Genomic DNA, 21,766 nt, shown 5'->3' with positions numbered 1-21,766 from the left:
TTGTCATAATGAACGATTAATTAGCCAAATAGTGAGTGGTTTTATCTGTCATCAATTCACTGGCATGAAGAATTTTGAACGAGTCTAGTATTAGAAGCATTAATGTAACTTGTTTCACATTAGGGTACGAGTTGTCCTCAAAGAATGCACAGTAAGAATTTAGGACAGAACATGATTGTGTGAAATAAAAGAAAAGTATCACGATATATCTTCTTAATTTTTACACTAGTGACCACATTGGTGTTTTTCTGAGTTTCCCTACTTTTTCCATTTTTGTAATTCTTATCTTGTCATTAATTTCTCACGCAATTTACTTAACAAAGGTGTGAGCTATTTAATGTTATACCTATGAAGAATGTATGTTTAACTTCATTTTCAACTTCCTAACTGCTCTAATTTAAGTAAGAAAAATGTGTTTTTTTGACAATTTTTCATTTTTTTGCTTTATTTTGCTTGCTAGTTAAAGTGACTAGCTATTTTGAACCAATGTTGTAGTAATAAGCTCTTGTTTTAGTAAAACATTTCGAATTAGTACTTTCATATCGTCATCAGTTACGTGTAAAGAGTTGAAAGCGTTTGTCTTACCGAGGAAACATTTTTTTACGATGATTTACATGTAACCAGAGATTCATATGCCAAAATGCCGTCGCTTTTATAGCATTCTTCAGTTTGCCCGAGTTTATGGTGTATAGCACGAGGCTGGCGAGCTGCCACGTGCACATGACTACCTTACCTCGTGTGTTTATATTAGTTCTTCGCGCACCCGATTTCTGAATTACATTCATTGATTGCGCGGCGTTTGTTGCTTCGACGGTTCTCCTGGCGTCCGATCAGCGTACGATACTACAGGCAATGATCGTACGTTAACTGCAGGTGTAATAGTGCGACTGCTTTGGGTCTCTTCTGCTGTATTGGCGTTTCGCTAGACCCTGATATGACGGTGGCGTCGTATTTTTACTGTTCTATTATTACTATTGCTTATACGAGCTGTGGAGCGCTGTTGGTGCTTCCTCAGTCCCATGGTTGGGTGCGTGGCAATAAATTTCTATTCATGAACGGAATAATCTACTATATTGTCTTGTAGTTTTTTCTTTACACTGTATTGCAATTATTATTAAATAATGTTGAAGACGCCTTCATGTGCTTTGCTACGTGTTGATTGCGAAATTTTCTTTATTTGAATTTTAAGAATTTCAACCAATTTTATATTTTAAATTTAATCAAAGAGGTAATTTTATCTGCGCGTCTTGCGTCGGCCATGATGGGTCAATTATTCGTTTTTGAGTGTGTGCATGAAATCTGAACGCACAAATCTTTCGTTTTTGTTTCTTTGATTTTGGTCTTAATCCGAATACTATAATCATAATATATTTTTGTCAAAGTTTGCAGTTTTGTTTTTCTGTGGCTGCATTTGAATCCCATGGCGCCGGAAATATTACCATGCAGGGGGCTGTTCGGGCACCGTCCACGATAAGTTTCGTTTCGAGATATTGCTCGGACCTGAAATTTTATCCCTATAGTGGGATGATAATAATAACTAAATGCAAAACTGGGACGAAAAGATCAGATCAAAAATGTAAATTTTTTTAAATTGTTATATTTAAATTTAACATGAAATAATGGAGAAACGAGAGTCTAATGTGAGTTCAATGTTTTATGAAAAGTAAGTATTTGAATTGCTGTTTCTTTATCTAGCTTTAATGCTATGTGCGGGATTAATTGGGTTTAACTAGATTTTATAATTACAGGGAATATCAAGACGGAGCAATGCCGGGCTATAACGAGATAATTTAACGTAAAACTGAGCTCATTCGACGGAACATGAGAATTTTTTTAATCTCCTCGACTTTTTCTTCAAACACAATTTACTGTTGTTTATCGAAAATAAGTGAGAGGAACGTTTCATTCCTTGTTCAGTTTTCTCACAACATTTTACACTATGTGTGCAATTACTGTGCATTGTATGCGAGTATCATTTAGCACTGAACCATTTCGGACTTTGCTCTCTACGTACATTGTACCCACATGCGTTACATCATTTGCTGCTTGGCGTTCATCGCTTTGCCGCCATCGCCAAGCTTCGCTCAGCTTGACGAAAACAACAGCTGATTTGAGACGATGTAGCGCCTCCTCGCTAGCTTTGTTCAAATGATTCGTGTCTCTCGAAGCAAAACTCAATTTATTTCTGCAGGTTGGCTTCTGTTGATCTTATGATTTGCTTCATGGCTTTACTGCCTCCTCTGGCTTCTCACCTCCAGCTTTAAGGGGGATATCAATGTTATCAAAACAACTCAATTTGAATTCGTATCCTTGTTCTGACATTTAGTTCTACTTCAGAATGTGGCACAAAATTGCTTGTTTGCCAGAATTCATATATTTATAGTGTTGCCTAAATATTTGGCTACTTTTTGTGGAAAGATGAGTATATAACGCTCGATCATTATTTAGAGAAGTTCTATCGTACGATTGACTGTTGATGTATCGTGTAAATATAAAACCTTAACAATAAAGTATTTTTTGGTGTATTTGCCCTTACTTAGAACGCGGTTAATTTGGTTATTGCACTGCATGAAATATATATGTTGTTATTTGAGTTTCTGTTCGGGTAAAAACTATTCTTTATGTATACTGGGGCGTATTTACGAAATGTTTTTTTTTTTTTGCACCAAATGTTTTCTTGTTGAGGTCCCTACAGAGGCATTCTCTTCATGAACCGAGTCGGATATACAGCAACGGCCTTGCAAGACAGTGGACAAGTTGTGGCCTTGCGCTTACTAGCCCTTCCATCGCGTAAATATATTGAGCGTATCCCGGCGATCGACACCCAATTAATTAACGCTTGCGTAATTTGTGCCGCCATTTTGAGCATCTCAAGTGAATTGCTTGACGCACGCTTTCATCAATCGGAAATCCTTGATTTCAAATTGCAATTTATTTGCTACACCTTCTACTCCAGCAATTTTTTTAATGTCACTGGAATGCCTTCATAATTTTTTGTCTGGAAAACGGATTTTCAAACGCATGTTTTACGGAAAAAGATTAATCGAGACGGCAGTTTCAACCACAGTCCTATTTATTTTGGCTGCGTCTTAATATATTTTTTGATTGCGTTCCATACTTTTCCCTTGCTTTTCATGTAGTAGAAAAATATCTTCAAATGTAACATAAGCTTGGCTTTTCTTAAGCCGGGTATGTTTGGCTCTCGCAAGGTTTATCGAGCGCTATCGGGAGCCTTTAAAATTGTCCATCTAAATTATTGGCGGTTTCATTGTTTTTCAGATGGCTCAGCTCTGCTGTCACAAATGCATCGCTGTTGTCAGTCTCTAGGATACACCGATACCATTAGTTAAATATCATCCCCCCCCCACTGAGCAAAGTGTACAAATACTAATGTGCTCTAAAGCGGTATATTCTATGAAGAGGCGTTATTAGGATGTGTAAATTCCAGGCCCTTCTTATATAGTGTACTTGCTAAATTCACGATGGTGAAAATGCCCGAAATTAACTAAACAGAAACAAGAAAAAACACCCTGTAATGAACTTCTGGTCGTTTTTCTACTGGGTTTTTCTTCGTTTTTTCCTTGTCTTGCTGAAGCATTAGGTGTGCATTGTGCAACTCGCCAAACATTTGAGGTGAACTTGGCTCCACTGAGTTTGAGTTTTGATGAAGATTGATTGTTACGCGACAGCATTCGATAGAACTAAAACTCTCAGAAGTTCTTATCTCTACTTCAAGTTAACTCGTGCTGTCCAGGTATGTGAAACTTCACTTCTGTAGTGCTCTGTTTTTCATCTATCTTATTTCAACTTTGCCTCCATTCGTGTATTGTTTTTGTTCATCTGCAACAAATTTATAGTTTTGTTCCTGAAGTATGGTATTGTAGATACCATAATTGTGAATTTTTCAATATGATTCATCAGGAGTTTAGAAATCTTCCTTTTGGATTTTCATAAACTTTAATGATCAATTTTGGCATATCAGTTAGCAACTTAACATGCACGTTGTACATTGTACTAATTACAATGACTTGGCAAGTTACTCAAATTTGGTTATCAGTTTCCGTGGGCTTTTTCGTTCTCCCTAATTGGTATAATCGTGTTTCGGGCGTAGCAGTCCCAGGCCGCGCTGGAGCGCCTCCTGCAATTGATTTCATCCTATCGAGTTATAATTGTAAATTTTAATCGTGTTTGTAATGAGGTATTCGGATAAAAAATGTCATGAACGTTCTTGTATAAGAGACGTGCAGTGTCATAGCAGCGTCAAGGCTCTTCTATCGTTTCTAATATTCAAATACCTCAGTATTCGTGCAGTATTTTATGCATTTCTCCAACTTCGCTGTAATTTATGTCTCGCCGGATTTTCAGTAATGCCTCGACAGCGGCCGAGTCTCGTGCTCAGGCTCTGACGTCAGACGCGCCCCACTGACGTCCCTACAGCCGCTCGTGACGTCGGTGCTACCCCCCACCGCCGCCCCCTGGTGGGTGGGGATGCGAGGGGAGAACAAGAGAGGTCACACGCTTGGCCGTGTGTCTAGGTTCCCTTGATTGCATGTTTCGCTGATTTCCCTTGCCATCACATTTTTTTTGTTGTTGATTCCTCCGATCGAACTAACAAGGCAACGACATCGAACTTTCAATTTTTATCGCGTTCTGACCATCCGAAGTATCGAAAGTCCTCGCTTAAACTTTAATCGCGGAGCTTAGTTTTGTTTTGGTTTCAGGTGGTTGGATCTTCTACGTCCTAATGTTCTCATCAGTATTTATTATGTACATTAAGAACTCCCGGACATTGACCTGTCACTTGTGTAGCGCTTGTTCTCTTATCGACTCGATCGCAGCGTTTACTAGGGTGTAAATGCTGGTGCTCAATTGCATTTTAGCAGCTCTGCTTCTTGAGCTGCGCTCAGCTAACGCGATGTTATGGTTGATCTGGGCAAGATTTTGACCCTGCAATTTTATGCCTCTCTTTCGAGTCAGCTTACTGCCACAGAAATGTATAAACATGTTAATGTTTTATGGCTACTCATCAGGTCGAGTATTTTGATGGCAGGTGAACGCGGGATGAATTGGGAATTCTTTTGCTTCTTCTTTAAAATTTATTTATTCTAGAAGGGCTATGAGATTCTTTTAGTACTAAATTCTTGCTGTATGCTCGGAGTGCTCATCTATGCAATTATTAAGAGACCTGACTAAGAAGCCTCAATACAGAACTCGTACCAACCTTGTTTTCGAGTAGGTCAATCAAACTTGTCCATGGTTCATTAATTAATCATATGATCGAAATTCGGATGCAACTTGTTCCGTTGAAGTTTGAATCGTGTAGTTTCTCTTAGCGACTTGAAATATAAATGCTTGTAATGTCTGAAGGTATTTATAAGAACCTAATCTCACATAAATCTTAAGTTTTAATCACGTCACTCAATGTAATATACTGCATTTGGATGCATTACGTAACTCGCCGTACCTCCACAGCATTCGTTATGCTTCGAAGCAAACCTGGTTACGTAACACAGCCGTTACTTAATTGATGCTTTTGTTACTTGGTGTTGCTAAATATATTGCAATGTTACTCTGCATAGGATCTGTCATTGTTTAAATCTTGTTTTTTTCAGTTGAATAATTTAATTGCACCATAAACCTACGAAGTTCTTCCACTCAAATTTTTGTCTTGTTATTTTGAAATGCAACTTTTTTAGTTGTATCTTCTTGCAGCATTTTCACATTTACCATATCGACGTGACGTAATTTTTATCACAAAATATTAGAACAATGTTAATGTTATGTTAATGTTAATGTTATTAACCTCTCTGTTTAATCCTTGCTTTGAAAATGTGTGCCTTGCCGTCGGCGTGTCCGCCATAATTATTTGTTCATTCTCTTGCGGTCTCAGCGACTATTGCAACATCACACGATTATTGCATTGCGGCATTATAGTTTGTGCACATGTGATGCTCCAAAACTTTCACAATTTCGCTGCGAACACCAATATCATTGTGGTGCTCGGGGTCGAGCTTCTGCTTCTTAATCGTTATCAACGCCTGCTTCTCAATTAAGCTGCGATACAAACATTTATGGGTGTCATTTAAAGTGGGATGATAGCTTTCACTGAAACGGTTTTATTTTTTCAGACTTTCCGTCACCCTAGAATTCCTTCTAATTTATTTTTGATATAGAAGACCTGAAAATTAATTATTCTCACCTAAACGAATCGCATGTCAAGTATTCCACTCGAACTATGACTTAAGAAAGCTTTATGTCAACAGTCAGTTGTTTGTAATAGGAGTCGTATCATGTCAACTGGTTTATTCCATTTAAATCTCGACTGTCATATATTGAGTGGAAACAAATACCTAGCTAGGTATACCACCTATCATCTCGCGATGCCGAATATTGCTTGGCATTTCTGTGACCGAAGCTCGTAGAATCTCTCGTCCATGCCATGAGCTTTTTGAACGTCCATCTCCGACCTGCATTAGCTGACAGCTCATTTTTATGCCTTGAGATCTAAGATCGCGTGCCGTGTGTTGCAATCCAGGCTCAAGACATTTTTTACTTCCAAAACTAGCATCGAAAAAAATTGTGATCTTGTTTTAATGCTTATTAATTTTTTCTCGGATGTTTGTTGTACCTGGTATAAAATTGAGTTTCCTGTAAATATTATCCTATTGTCCTAGTAGTGTTCAGTACAATTCTCGTCCTGCTAAAGATTGAACTCGTTTTGAGCTGACTGAGTCATACATACCTGCCCTTTCGATACCGCTAAGTCATGGTGGTTTTTCATTATTCTTTTTTGCTGGTTTCCAACGTGAGAAATTTTTATTTGGTTTCATGTAGCACAAGTTCATTATCCGACGTGCATCATAAATTCGAAATATTTCTACATTATTTCCTTCGGGTTCATGGTACAAGCAATGGAGGGGTTTGCCTAACAAGAACCGAGTTGTAGGCCACTCGGTGAACGACGTTGATTACCAGCTATCGGAAGGAAGCTTGCATTTGTTACTGCCCTGTGGAGAGGCAGTTTGCCTTCAAGCAATTTGCCCGAGTGGTGGCGATTTTTATCGCCGCCTCTCATCACTCAGCTCATTTGTGTCAATATATGCTCGCTCATCTTGAGCTACAGTTGATTCAGTGAGTTAGGCTCATGTATCCGTACGATAGACTAAGGAAAGAAATCTTTGCGTTTTAAACCCAATTATGATTTTCAGTGTAGAATGGTTTCTATCACTATATTAACATCGTTGCTAAATTTATGTTATTTGTTGAAAATTCAACTTAGAGCTTCATAACAATTTATTCATATCATAACTTCGATCTTTATCCTCAACCGTTAGAAATGTGATTCAAAATCTATTATTATCTAATGTACGGTACCTATATTGTATTTTCTTTGAGGGTGAGTCATCGGAGGTCAGAGACCATATATTACGCAAGTATTTCTAAACGGAGAAACTCGTAGAAACTCATCGCATCATTTCCAGCTTTCAGCTCCGCAGAGCTAAAAATCGACTTATCGTTGTTATAGCCTTCCTTCGTTGATGATTTTGAATGAGATTAATGTAAAGTTTAATTTTCCAAATTTCCATAGCTGATGATTCATGAAACGTTCCTTAATTGGAAAAAATTACTGGGCCAGAAAATTATTCAAGTTATATTTTTGTATTCAGTGAATGAACGTTTATATGTAAAAAAGGAAAAGTATAAATTCATTTAAAGCTATGATCGCTAATAAAATTGAAGTTACACTTGAGATGATTCTATTTTACATCGTTAAACTGGTTTCTCTTATGTGGGCCTTAATTAGTTTACAAATTATTCACTGAAATCGGGGGGAGAAGATTTTAAAATATCAGATTGTTTATCTCGAGCAACGCCATGTTCACCTTCCAACATATAATATGAAAGGAATTAGAATACTGCAAAGATTCGTTACAAAACACTATTTGTATGTTTTTACCATATTATGAAGTGCATTTATCAATCAGTGTAATCGATTTACCGCAATCGCCTTTAAACTCAAACCTCACGCAATGTATTTCGTCATGCCGTTGTTATGTTGTACCGTGAGTTACATCTCTTGCATAAGTTTCTAATGCTGCTTATGATGACGAGAGTTCCGTGCTGTTAAGTCTGTGCAGTGCTGCTTGGAAATATCAGGTTAAGAAAAACGTTGATAATTCTAATTTTTGTGAATAACTTTTGTTTTTGAGCGACCAATTCAGCAGGAATGATGTCGACTGAGGGCACGTGAACACGCACTTACCGTCCTATATAGCCATCACCACTCGCTGCGTGAATTGATGATATTATTAAAAGAGGTTATAATGTTTCTACCGTGGCCATGTACTTGCTCACGGGGTCGCTGGTCTGCTGAATAATGGTCTGCTTACTCAGCTCTTTAGTCAAAGCAAACATTACAATTAAAATCAAGTCAACAATATCCGAAAACTTCTTAATGAACCTAGTCTTCTTGATGACTACTTGTGTTGAAACGCTGCGAATTTTACAATGTCAAATACAGCTTCTGTTCGTGAGAGTGGTTTTTTATTTGCACCTGATCCTGATAAAATTTAGTTTTGTCATATTATTTGAGGTTTGCTTTGTTATTAGTGCCTTGCCAATTAAGAGTTGCGAGTATTTGCGAGTCGTTACTTATTAAACCTGTTTTTTTTTCCTGCATCGTGATTCAACGAATGAATAGAACTGCGGGTGGTGATGTCTAGTACCGTTGCCAACTAACTTTCCTTCTTTCTTAAGGGCTCTGTTTGTGGCGGTCTTCATTGCAATCACGTGCGAGTATTTTTTTGGTTCAGGAGATTAATTTTTTATATTTATAACCGAAATGTAAGTTTGCTTCACTTCTTGAAAGCCCTGCCAACCCGGCCTTTATTATTTAATCACTCGTATTATCGATATGCTACAAATACAAGTTCTTACACGTGTTCAATTCTCTGCTCTTGAAATGTCCCTAAGTCTAAGACCTCGCGCCAGTTTTTTTATAGAAAGTGAGAGCCCTGCAGCGGCGAACTTAGGGTTCACCGAGGCTTCTTACTGCTCGTTCTTTGATGTCGTCTTTCCGTTTTTTTGAACCGCAAAGTTTTTTAAACTTCCTTTGCTTGTGTTTGGGGTCGGATTGGCTTGCTGAAAATCACCAGGTTTCTGCAGTCCAATTTCGGCGTAGATGCTTGATAATAATATAAATAAGATGAATATTCTCATTAGAAACATTTTAAGTGAATTGCTATTTAATTGTAAATACACGAAGTATATTACAAGGGTGCGCAGCGATTCTAGCCCTGGGGAAATGATTAATGTTTACTAATTGCAGGCATTGTGATTGCTAAATGATCTGGAAACTTGCCTTGAAATTACTTATGATTGCCTAACGAATCAACTCGCGTAAATTATTCAAATTAAACTCCCTGTGAAATTTCACGCTAAACTTATTGTAGAATATTGAAATATCCATTCCAGAAGCCCATCCATATCGAAACGCGAAAATTACTGATAAAAAAATACATGTTTTTGATGTTATGTATTTCGTCTAACGCGTACTTCCGATGCACAACGAAGCCGTTACTGTTTGTTGTTGCTGTTGTCACTCATCACCGCTTCAGTTACTTTTTCTTCGTCCCCCGACGCCGCTGTAATGGGCTTCTTTCAACACGTCTTCCGCCGCGGCAAGCACTCTCGTCAGGCTCGGCCATCTTTCGCCCGGCGCTTCTTCTTATAAAAATATATTTGATTTTAATGCTCCTGGCGATTTTGTATGAATAAGTGTTTTGACATTACAGAATTGAGTACGAGAGAAAGAGACTGTCAGGATTAATCGGGCGATAGAGAAGTCTTTTTACTTTGAACGATCACTGGTGATGGAGCTGAAATATTCAGGATAACGGAACCTATACAGGTCTAGAGTTTAGACGTCGTCTCGTTTATCGCACGACATCTTCTGCAAGAGTTCGACCAAATTTATAGCTAGAAATGAGAACTTTTTCTATCAGGCTATTACCTGGCCATAAATTCTAACTTCTTCTATAGGGCACTATATATGGAGTAATATTACCGAACTTCCTGTATTACGGCTGATGCTCCTCGTAATGCACTCTAATTGCATGTTATGTTTTGGTATATTCAACTCTTGATGATATGAATGTTATCAAATTTGCTTTGCTGCTGGAACAAGTTGTAAACTTCCCCAATATCATTACATGCACAAGTAAATAATTATTAGGATCCATTCTCGGCTTTTAAAAGTATTGTTCCTACGCTTGTCGTCGTATTCCACGTGGAAATAGTTTAATGTTGAAGGTTAGTTGGCACTTGCAGCGCTTGGTCATCAGTAATATGCCCGCTCGAAGTCTGATACAATTTACTTTGTAATAAGAATGAGGCCGCTTTAGTTCATGTGCAATTCCTCGCCACCCGTGGTATATGTCTTGAGACAGATCCGTTCTCTCGCGTTGGTCTAATCATCCACTCGTTTTTGGAGCTGTCACTTGTCGCGTCAGCTTATGACAAGCCAATGTCCAAGCCTTCTGTGACAGTTAACTTTTTTATTTCTCATGTTCAAAGTTGTTACGAGAATAAATATGTTGCGGGTGGTATTGGCTCCTTTATTAGGGAACACGAGAATTAGGTTTCAGTGCTCAAATTTGTCCTATTTATGGAGGTATGGCTTTTCGTGGTGCGTAGTGCGTTTGAGTATTCGCGAAAGTTCTAAATTCATATCTGCATTTGCCTTCTTTTTCCAATCACTTTGAGAGTTGAACTTTATAGCAAGCTAACGACTGAATAAATTAAATCTGGCTCCCTATGTTGGCAATGGATCTGTATGTAGAACCTCGAGTTTACTGAGGTTGCCATTATCATTCCGCTCACTGGGTCTGGTCGTATTGAGTACACAGATAGAATAACGATAGCATGCCTGCTAGGAATTATAATTTTGCATCCGTAATAATAGTCTCCGTTGCTAAGTCTCATGAAGTCACTATTAAGTGAAGTTTAGAAACACTGTTCCGTCATTAGAATTCCGTCATCGATGTTTAATATTGTGTGGAGTTTTACGCTCCGCGACCAAGGTTGACCCTCAAATATGGACACGTATTGTTTCTGTACCGGTCTTAATTTAATGAGGCTTAATTTTGATAGGATTACCGAGATATTAAACCCATACGGTATCCATGCATCATCATGATTTTTAAGATGACTTCATATAAATGAATGTTTGTATAGTTTGGAAGTTAATGCAGGAATCTTTCATTAACTAATGCAGTTCAATATGCTGTCTTTAACTAATGCTGTTCATAAAGTCAATATATCAGATATTTATAGTCGCAGTGCAGCATTTTGTTAGCGTCTGGCCCAGCGTCCAGTCAGCGTCTGTTCCTTAGTAACAACAAACGGTGCTGCCGGCTTCACTATTTGCCCTCCAAACCTTCAGTAGTTTTGGAGACTTCTAGAAACATCTGGAATAATTCCGCCTCTTGGTTCTTTACGCTTCACCGTTTTCGTAGGCCCTTCTTTTCAGCGTTGTTTTGTACATAACAAGGAGAAAATATTCGTAAATTGCTTTTTATTATCTTTAATTTTGTTTCAATGCGGAAATGCATGATTCTAATGCATGTCACCAGATATATCATTTTCCTGCCGGTGTGCGGATGTTTTCTTGCTACCCCTGTGGGGTGTCGGCTCCCGGGGCTCCGTGGGGTGGGCTGTAGTGCGATCAATAGTTTGCCTGGGCGTGGGCGTTGGAGGTGGGGAAGAAGCGCTGGGTTCTTTTCCTCCCTCCCAATGTTGCTACACGTGATCAAGAATCGGGAGCGCACGAAAATTACTTTTATCATATGGTAATTAATATTCACAGTGCGACACGAAAAGAACTTTTGTCAAAAGTCAAGAACTGTTCGACACGAAGAACGAATTGACTTTTTTATGTAGATAATGCAATTTGATGCATTGATTTTTGTTTTGTATAATTTGCTTTACTGTTTTAAACATTTTCATTAGGTAATATCTACAAAAAATATATAATTCAGTCGTTATATTTTAGCAAATAATTTCAATAGTCAGCCGGAAGATAACCACATCATGATTCCTTTTGTGATGATGTCATGAGTTGTTAGTTGATGTAGCCATTGATCATATTTTTCTTACTAACAACATTGTCATGTTCGCTCTTTGGGTTCTCGAATTGTGTACAATTCTGCTTTCCGCATTAGCGCAAATGTTGCATTGTCAAAAAGTCGAACACGCTGCAGGGTAAAGTTGACGCCCAAATTTGTCCTGCTGATCATTCCTTTTTCGTTGGAATAATATCCATTCAATTTAATTTAGTTTGAGGTACTGATTTCCCTAAAATCTGCTTAATGCAAAACAGAATTACTGCAAATACGGGTTGCTCTTCTACCTTATAGATATCCCCTCATTTCTACGTTCCTCGGGCCAAATTTACGTCAAAGATCAATTGCTGGCATAGATGAATTGAAGACGGGGTCAACCTGTCGTATGACTGAAAATGACTGGAAAATATTAGAAAACGTGGAGTGCTTCCTGCAAAGTTCATTATTCATTTTACAAGACACCAACCGATGATCGTTACAACTGTATTCCCTTTCCCTGTTTCTTGGTACTGAAACTTTGACATCAATAACCGTAGATTTGCGGATCGCAACAAGTGAAATAAACCATCGGTTTTGCTTTCAATCTCTTAGATGTGAAGTGAATTGTCACTGATTATAAGCAAATGTTGGCGTATCTATTTCAAAGACGTTTACATATCTATTATTCATATTTTATCTGTACTACTGGACTAGCCGTGCTTTCACGTGTAGCTGAGAGGTGGTTACGTAAGATGATCGATTTCTTGCCTGCAGACCGCTCTGCTGCGTCACAGCGACAACCATGTCGGATCGTATGTGCGTTCACATTCTGGAACGATTTTGTTTGTAAAAATCCATCGATGAAATAATTTCCGAAAAAACATTTGCCTCGTTAATTACGATATTTTCGGTATTCAGTAGGAATAATTATTGTTTTGTGGTCGATTTCTGTGAATGCAGGCCTACATGCCACATTCATGTTTTGGAAGCATTTCACGTTGCAGCTTCGACGCTGCTGATCTCGGATATAAACTCTGCCTAGCTCGGCCGTTAAGCAAGTAAATACTGAATGCTCCATGGCTGCTATGTTGATTGGCTGATAAGAATTCATTGGGTGCGCTTCTTATTAGCTGCGATTATGTGCAGAGCACATGCTGTCGTTATCCGGCAAACACTTTATTTTCATGGGTTAGTTTTTAATATTTTGTTACATCCAAGTCCTGCGTATCAGCGGAAATATTTGGCTGCTTCAAGTACTCTGATAAAATGACTAGTAATTACTGAAAACTATTTTGGGTGATACCGAAATTTTTATATCTATCATAAATATCCGTACGCGTTTTCCTGATCAACATCCGAGTTGATAAATTGTGTGCCATGCTATTGTGATTGAGTTATCTGTACTGCATTGAGTATTGCAGTAGCCACATTCGCACCAAAAGCGTCACTGATGGTTCCTAAATGTCGTGTCGATGTAACCATTTATTCACTTGATGTTGGAGTAGAACTCGCGTGTTTCACTCCTGTACTCGCACGGCGCGCCGGCCTCGGCTATCGTAAAGATGAGCGCTTGCATGGACAGCCGGCGGAGCGGCGTCCTCCCAGGGTTCTGGAACGTTCGTCTCGACGCTGCTTGCAGTTGGCTGCTGTGCTTGTACACACATTACCGAAGCACGCAATGCTTTGAAAATATGGTATAATTTTCAATAGCGTGTCTAAAAAATGCAATTATGTTTGCGTCTGCCTAATTTTTAAATTTACTCGAAAGTACACCCGAAATTAGTTTGAATACTTTTCGCTAAATTATTAATAAATTTAGTTAACTGTTTTAGTCTACATTTCTGAGCTTAAGAATTGCGCTTAGCACTCCCGATCCACTTTTGAATCTTTTATGTAATGAGCCGAAGGAATTGTCAAGTTAAGAAATTTCTTCAATGCGCGAAAAATTTCACTTCTTTAGGCCGATTTAGATACGACACTGTTTTGAAAACGAATTCTTGGTATTCGAGTATTTAAAAAATTTAGAATTTCTATTTAAAATTGATAATTAATTAATTGTTATTAATTTCGAATTTCAATTATTAATCCAAATTCGATTTAAAATTATCTCGAAAAATTCTTCTATTTTGCTTCTAAACTACGACGCGGCTGTGGCGTCTATTATAATTGCGCAAAGTGTAGCTCATTACTTTCAGAGTTCGTATCAGACATCAGGCTCTGCAAAGTCTGCAGCTCATGAGGCTTGCTCTGCATTATAGCTAGTATTTCATTTCAGTGTTTTTAGGTCCCACGCAATGTGCCCTCATGGTGACCTGAATTGATAAAATTTGTTCCTCATAGTCAAACTTTGAAATTCTTGTATATTTTAGTCAAACGCGTCCAAAAAGTTGCATTTTTGCCAGTGTTTGTATATTTTGGTCGACACGAGTAATTATTCTCTGATTGCAATTACAATTATAACCATGCCATTCTAATTTTGTGCGTTGCCAACGATATACCTTGAAGTTTTTGAAATTGTGTAGATCGAGCGAGTAGAACTAAAATAAAATTGCCAAGCATAATAATAATGCTGAGGCTATCCTTTATTATTTACTCAAATTAAGCCAGAAACTTCTTTATTTCCCGGCTTAATGATATTCAAATAGAGCGGACTTCTTTTGAAAACGTCTCAATTAATACCTGTCGGTTTACTCGTGAAACTTAAGTTCGTGTATATGCATAATGTTGGCTTGTCATGTTGGAATAATAATGTTCGCTTGACATGTTAGAATAATAATGTTGACTTGTCATGTTAGAATAATAATGTTGGCTTGACATGTTAGAATAATAATGTAGGCTTGTCATGTTGTAGAACAGAATCTGTTTGATAAGATCCTAGTCCGAGCTTAACGTCCAGTCGGCCGTGTAGGGACCAACGCAGGATCGATGTCCTACTGATTGAGGGAAGGTGTTCGACCTGAGGTCACCTTCGACGCAACACCTCTGGCTTACTCGTCTAACATGAGGAATAAGTTTATTTTTTATTGGCGCAATTTGTCAAATTTGCGATCACTGTTCTAACAATTCACGGTTTTTTAAGCGGTATGGTAGCAAGCAGTGCGTACTTCAACTGTTGCACCAGTTTTGTTAAGATTTATCGCATGTTTAATTTGTTTTATAATTTTCCTTTTTTGTTGTAAAAGGTTAATTCCCAACGCATGAGCTTCTCTTCTGTGAACCATAGCATATAATTTCCGGTCCAATATTATTAGAACGGCTGGGCCACAATTTTGTTGCACGGTCAGCACGCATTTGTTTAAAATTATTAAGTTCGATAATTTCTGTTCTTCCTTGCTAGCTCATAAAAACAGAAATGTAGGAAACTAATTACTACTTTTTTTCTTACTTTCATGACGAAAATAACACGCTTATACTCGTACTTCATACACGTCGATGTGAAGTTCACTTTTTAAATAAATGACCATTTTATAACATTTACTATCGTTCTTCTAATGTCATCTCATATGATTATAATGTCTGAACCTCACCAACCTCACACCCATTAAACTACCAAGCGAATACGAAAAGATTGAAAATAATGTAGTATTATGTGTCATCCTCGGCTGTTCACATGCAGCTGCTTTATTCAAGTGCTGGAGATGATGTCCTTGTTATCAACGCTGCCCGGATTTTGTTGTATAGAGTGACCGTCTTTTTTATCGTTGATGGTAATGGCGCATAAACATGATCTAATATCGACTCGCCATGTGCTCGTATATGACTCGGATTCCTCTCTTCTCTCTCTTCTACCCACCAGCGTGTTCGTAAAGCTTCAGTTTACCAATGCCCTACCAAGTATGTACCGGCGCACGGCCCGTTCAAATGTCAGGGAATTTTGTTGTAACTTGTCCGTAGCCAAGATACGTATTGATCTCTTTACTTCAAACGCAAAGAAAACATTTCTTCGCTGACGACCAAGTCTACTACCATCAAAGAGAACGCTTGTCTCTTCGTATTTATAATTTATTGTACAATTCTTTGTATTAATTACCTAGGGCATCGTTAGTATTGGCAACGTCTATGTGTGTAAAAATTATGGTTGATTCTGTTGAATTAGCAGTATTACACCGTATATACTTACTTACCTGTTTAGGAGCTGCATAATTTACCAACTCGGACCAGTTTCTTGACATTAACAATACATATTATTATATAGAATTAATGTTTTTTATTGCTTAGATGTATATTTCAAATATTAAGATATCTATATATAATTTTTGATCTATATAACGGATTGCAATTCTACAATCCATTATACGGTCTCTATTTGGATGGCACTCTTGGTAACGGAGACTAAATTTTTTTTTCAATTTTATGTTTTTGTTTTAAAGCTGTCGCTAATTATTCATAATGAAAATTTCATTCTGAATCTATTTTTATGTGACACTAATGTGACTTACATAACTATTTGATGATGATCCTAACCAATTGAAAGATAAATGTAAATTGTATCATCAGGAAGCAACATTTAACAAAAAGCATGATGAAAACACTAGCTGTACCATCCAGATTTTCAAACACTGTCGTGGGCTTTTAATTAAACCTGTGCGAGTCGGGCAATTGAAAAAAATGTATTATTTCTGTGTTTTGCCGTAATTGAAGATGAGATATGCTTTCACTGCGGGGATATTATATCGTCGGCAAAAAAATTTCGCCTTGATTTTGCAGTGTAATGTAGTAATAGGCATACTTATATAATACCTCGAGATTTTTTTTTTTGGTGACTTAGATTCTCCTCAAGGAGAAAACGAATTTGAATCTTTCTCTTCCCATTGATGCCTAAATTATTCATTTTAAATTCATACTTGATTGAAGTATGAAAGTGGTCACTGCTTATGAAAGTGGTCACTGCTTATGTTGGTTCCTCTTTCCAGCTCTTTCAAGGGACACTCAAACCATGAGTTGCTATGCACAGATCAAGACAGGGAGTTGCTATGCTATGCAAGACAGAGAGTTGATCTAGTTTGGTTTTCAATATATGACGAGTGTCAATCTTAACTCAATGACTTGGTTTCTGCTCATTATTTTTAAATTATAGGTGGATCGTGAGTGCGCTTCAAAACTCCTTGCATTCGAAGGCATGCTTGCGGTACTGCTGCCAGCTCGTGGTGGACTCGTGCTCGAGTTATTTCGCTGGTTTATTTGTGTTCGCGCTCCCATCTATATATGATTGATTCCATTGCCAGCACGATTCAATCTCTAGTACAATAATTGCCGTTTCTATTTGCTATTCTTTATAACCTGCTGAATTTAGTTGATTAACAAATTACTGCCCGTCTGAGGTAGTTTACAAACTTCAGATATTAGTGACATCGATGGTTTGATTGTGTTTGAAGTTATCGAGTGATAGCAATCGTTATTGCTATCGCTGATAAGAAGCCTTAAGCCACAAACAGCAGTCCTTGCACCGCTACTCTGATAGTTGAAATACAGGGTTATTCTAAATGATGAACCCAATTTAATATATTTTTATTCAATCAAGTATGAATTTAAAATGAATAATTTATGCATCAATGGGAAGAGAAAGATTCCAAGTATTTTTTAACCTATTCAATCGCGGAATTGGGCGCATTAAATTTTTTTTATAGAAAATATGCTTTCTCGTGTGTGGGACGAGTTTGGCTACCGTTTAGTAGGATGTTTGCCGTGCAGCACAAGAAAGACATATTGAACATTTAAAATATGTTGAAAAATTTGTTAATCTTTCTCTTTGCATTGAAATATATATTATTCAATTTGAATTCATACTTAATTAAATGCGAATTTGTTAAATTAGGTCTATAATTTAGAAAAAAACCCTATATATTCTAAAAAAGCAAATTCTGCTAAAAACACATGCTTGCTGTAACATATTAACTACGAAATTGAACTCGTGCTCATTACTTATGAATATTGATTCATCTCCATAGTATTGAGGCGTTTGAGGACAGTTTCCAAGTTACTCCACCATTCTGAAGTGGGCGCGTGTTTATATTAAGAAATGCTGGTGCATGGTGATGCTGGTAGTGTGAAGTACTGCGAGCGAGTGCCTGATGAGCAAATGTAAGCAGCCTGTGCTCAAGGCCCCACTCTTATTAATAACGTGGGGCCAGCCACTGCCAAATCATGTGACGCCTCACGCACTCACGCACGCAGCCACTAAAGCTCTACTGCGGCGGCCTTCGCCTCTCGGGTGCCGGGCTGACGATCGGCGTCGAGGTGGGTAGGAGCGAGTCATAATACGTCCCTGGTCGATGGAACGATATCTCTGTACTCACGCTGGTACAATTCTGCATAGTAGAGACGTGTAGTCACTGCTTTCGCCCGTAAACACGGGCGAAATTGCATGCATCTTCTGGCGAAAAAGTCGTCCAATTATTGCTAGCGATTTCATACCTTCCACCACGTGGATACCCAAAGTGTTAATAAAGCAATTGATCTTCCATTGTGGAGCTTGCGAAATCACAATCAGAAGTTCGCTTAGAATAAAATATCTAACGATGTGCTTCCGAAGTAAAACTTTGACTAAAACGGCTTTAACAGCTCCATTTAAAAATTAAAATCGCTTTTCGACGATTGTTCTGGTATTCACACAAGTCGCCACTGATGTTCTGAAGTGACTATTTAGTTAAGAAATTTATTACCTCTCAACTTTCACGCTAAGAAATTAGCACCAAGATTCTGTTCCATGTTGAATATTACGCGTGGTTTACAATATCCTGTTGTAGATAAAGGTAAATTATACGATCGACCGTGGTCATTTCCGGTTCACAAACCGTATATTTGATTTCCTTTATCGGCCGTATTCATTCCTGGATTAAAAAATGGTTATGTTTGGGCCGTGCGTACAATTTTTGTAAACTTCGTTTGTTTCTAACAAAGGTGCACGTGGATCTCAGCAAATCATGCCCCATGTATGGGACTGGCTGCTTTTTACCTTATTAATCAATTCGTTCTATCGTAACTAAAGAAATAGTTTCCTGGTTATACTTACACGTGTGTTTGACTCGTGATGTTTTCTGTGTTATATGGGGGCCAATCTCTCGATAACCAACATCGGCGACGAGCTAAAAATTGTCTTATAATTTGGCAGCTCATGACTTAAGAATGCAGTGCATTTGTTTATACTATGTATGAGAGGAGACCTCGCAATGCGAAACGCAAACTTTTCTCTTTAGCGCGTGTTGATTGCGTGATTAAAACAACACACGTTGCATCCATACTTGCCCGCTTGGAGACCGTGCCAAGTTTGCCAGCGCTTTAATTTTGACCTCTAAAATTAGTGTTACATAAATTCTGTAGTAAAGGTTATTTCTGTAATTCTGTTTTTGATTTAAAATTCTTACCTATGCAAGCCTTCGAACTGTAGGACGAGCTTACAGGTTGAAAAGAATTCGTTTTCTGCCAATCGTGTTTAAAATTATGCGACGAGTCACGAGCCTTGGATTATAATGAAATTTTGGAAAAATTAGTTATCTTGAGGTTTAGAGACGTTCCCGGTCCCGATCTCATGAGCTTAGTTACTGCCGCTTCCGCCATGTGATTACGGCAGCACGATGAAGCTCACGCCGTTGCCCTGTTGTACTCGGGCTCGGTGGCTGGCGCGCTGCCCGCGCGAGCATGTGACTGCCTTGGACTTGTCCCTCTGACGCCCGCGCTACCCTCTCTTCAGCACTTTCTTTAGACTATTTTATCTCAAATTTTCAATGATTTTTATTTATTTTCTCTGCTGAATTTGTTTTATGTAATTTCGGTAGGCATATATATCTCGCTACGTTATCAATGAATTGGCAAATCGACAATTGAATTGAGAAATGGCTAAATCGGACTTGAATTTTCAAATGTGCTCATCGCACGTGCATCAATCACTGTAGTTGAATTTCTCGATTAGGTATCGTGTTCAACTTTTATATACGGACGACGCGAGAAATTCGCTGAGGGTTGAAAATGATCGAATATGTACTTTTTGATGTCACGTGTTTTTCTCACAGACTTTTATTGACACGTGTCTGTCAAGCATGCGACTTTTTAAATTCCTCTATTGTGTGGTCGCAGAAGTCTTACGCTTTCGATGAGAGTTTTCAGGTCGCTAAATGAATATCTCGACACAAATATTTGGCTCGTGACCGTCTGCTCTCGGGATATTTTTTGGGCCCTATCTGCTCGCTCTGTGTCCATTGTGGTACTACAGCACAGCGGCACTTTGAGACGGTCGTTATGTTACTGTACTAAACAAACGCTCAATCTAGCCGACGATATTTGATGCAACAGATATTTGGCTAGAAAATAGCGGATCATCGTCGTTGATTGTTGTGGACGAGAATAAGAATCAGGCTTCGGAAAGAGTGCGTGTATATACGTTTAAGATATAAGATATTCTACTCAACAGAAATTTACCATGTAAACGAATTTCAAGATTACTGGTGAACCCGGTGTTCGGGATTGAGAAGCACGGAGATCTGAGAATTCATCCATGAATAAAATTTTCCCGTCTACTGTCGGTGTTTTTCGCAAAAGGCTAACTATAGAAAACCCATTCAAACCATTGAAAACATTTAAATTAACTCGAGTTTTGTATTTGGAAGGCGACGTGTTCTGTCGTTGATTATAAATTATTTCGTGCCAAACCGGAAGGCTAAGCAGGTTTGTAACCTAGGAATTTCTTGGAAACGAAGTTCTCCATAAACAACGCCCCCATTTAAGGGTTTTATTGGATATAAACAACCATTCCAATAATTGACCTTCGGAAGAATAGCAACGATCGGTCCCACAGATAACAAAATTCAAGACGAAAATTGTGCCCAGAATTAGAGGCTTCTGACACTCGACTCTAAAATTTATCACTGAATTCCACGACATTATGCTTGTTACTTCAGCAATCTACCGGTACTTGATAACAGTCGAGGAAGCATTGCAGTACAAACGATCTCAGAAACTGATTGGAAATACATGGAAACCGTAAATATTGTCTCCATCTCTGCCGATAAACATCCTATTTTAGTATCATTTTTTCTTCAGCTTAGATAGTGTTACACGACATTCTTATAATGCAATTCACGAAATTAGATGCAATGTTGAAAAATAATTCTTATAGTATCAACTCGTTTGCCTACCTGAAATCTCTCTTAACTGGTATACATAAATTCAATAATTTTGAATTTTATCATGAAATTTGAGCTGTACTTAATGAATTTTATTATGAAATTCGAGCTGTACTTAATAAATGTTAAAGTGCAAATGCAGATTTTAGAGCCGGGTTCAATTTTTTTTTTTGCGCTCCATCGCTCAATTGAGCGGTCAAACCTAATATTATTGTTACATATATATAACCCCTACTTTTTGGAGTTAATATAAATTCTCCTACTTTCCAAAAAGGTATTTCCCTGCATAACCAAATGGTTACATTTTTTCAACAAATTGTTTCCCTGGCAGCACCACCTTCCAATCCATATACTCGCTTTACCAGACAATTCCATCGCATTTGCTTAATGCTATCTAAATTCTCGAAATTTTCTCTTGGCTGAACGTTTTGTTTCTTAACCTTCGTCGACAGTCATGTTTGGATATTCACGGGAATGTTTTTGACTGTTATTCTTGTTGGTAGTCATGAAGGCACTCCGGTCATTCGTCCATCCTCCTGTCCCGTA

General features: G+C 38.0%; 1 protein-coding gene across 1 annotated transcript in view; it reads left to right on the top strand.

Moving 5' to 3' along the window:
* The window catches only part of LOC108682699 (serine-rich adhesin for platelets), a 62,331-nt gene that overhangs the window by 26,076 nt on the left and 14,489 nt on the right, over positions 1–21,766 (top strand). The window lies entirely within an intron of this gene.

The sequence above is a fragment of the Hyalella azteca genome, unplaced genomic scaffold (assembly GCF_000764305.2).
Source record: "Hyalella azteca isolate HAZT.00-mixed unplaced genomic scaffold, Hazt_2.0.2 contig17406, whole genome shotgun sequence".
Lineage (NCBI taxonomy): Eukaryota > Metazoa > Arthropoda > Malacostraca > Amphipoda > Hyalellidae > Hyalella > Hyalella azteca.
Note: the sequence above shows the minus strand (reverse complement) of the source record. Positions and strands in the feature narration are given on the sequence as shown.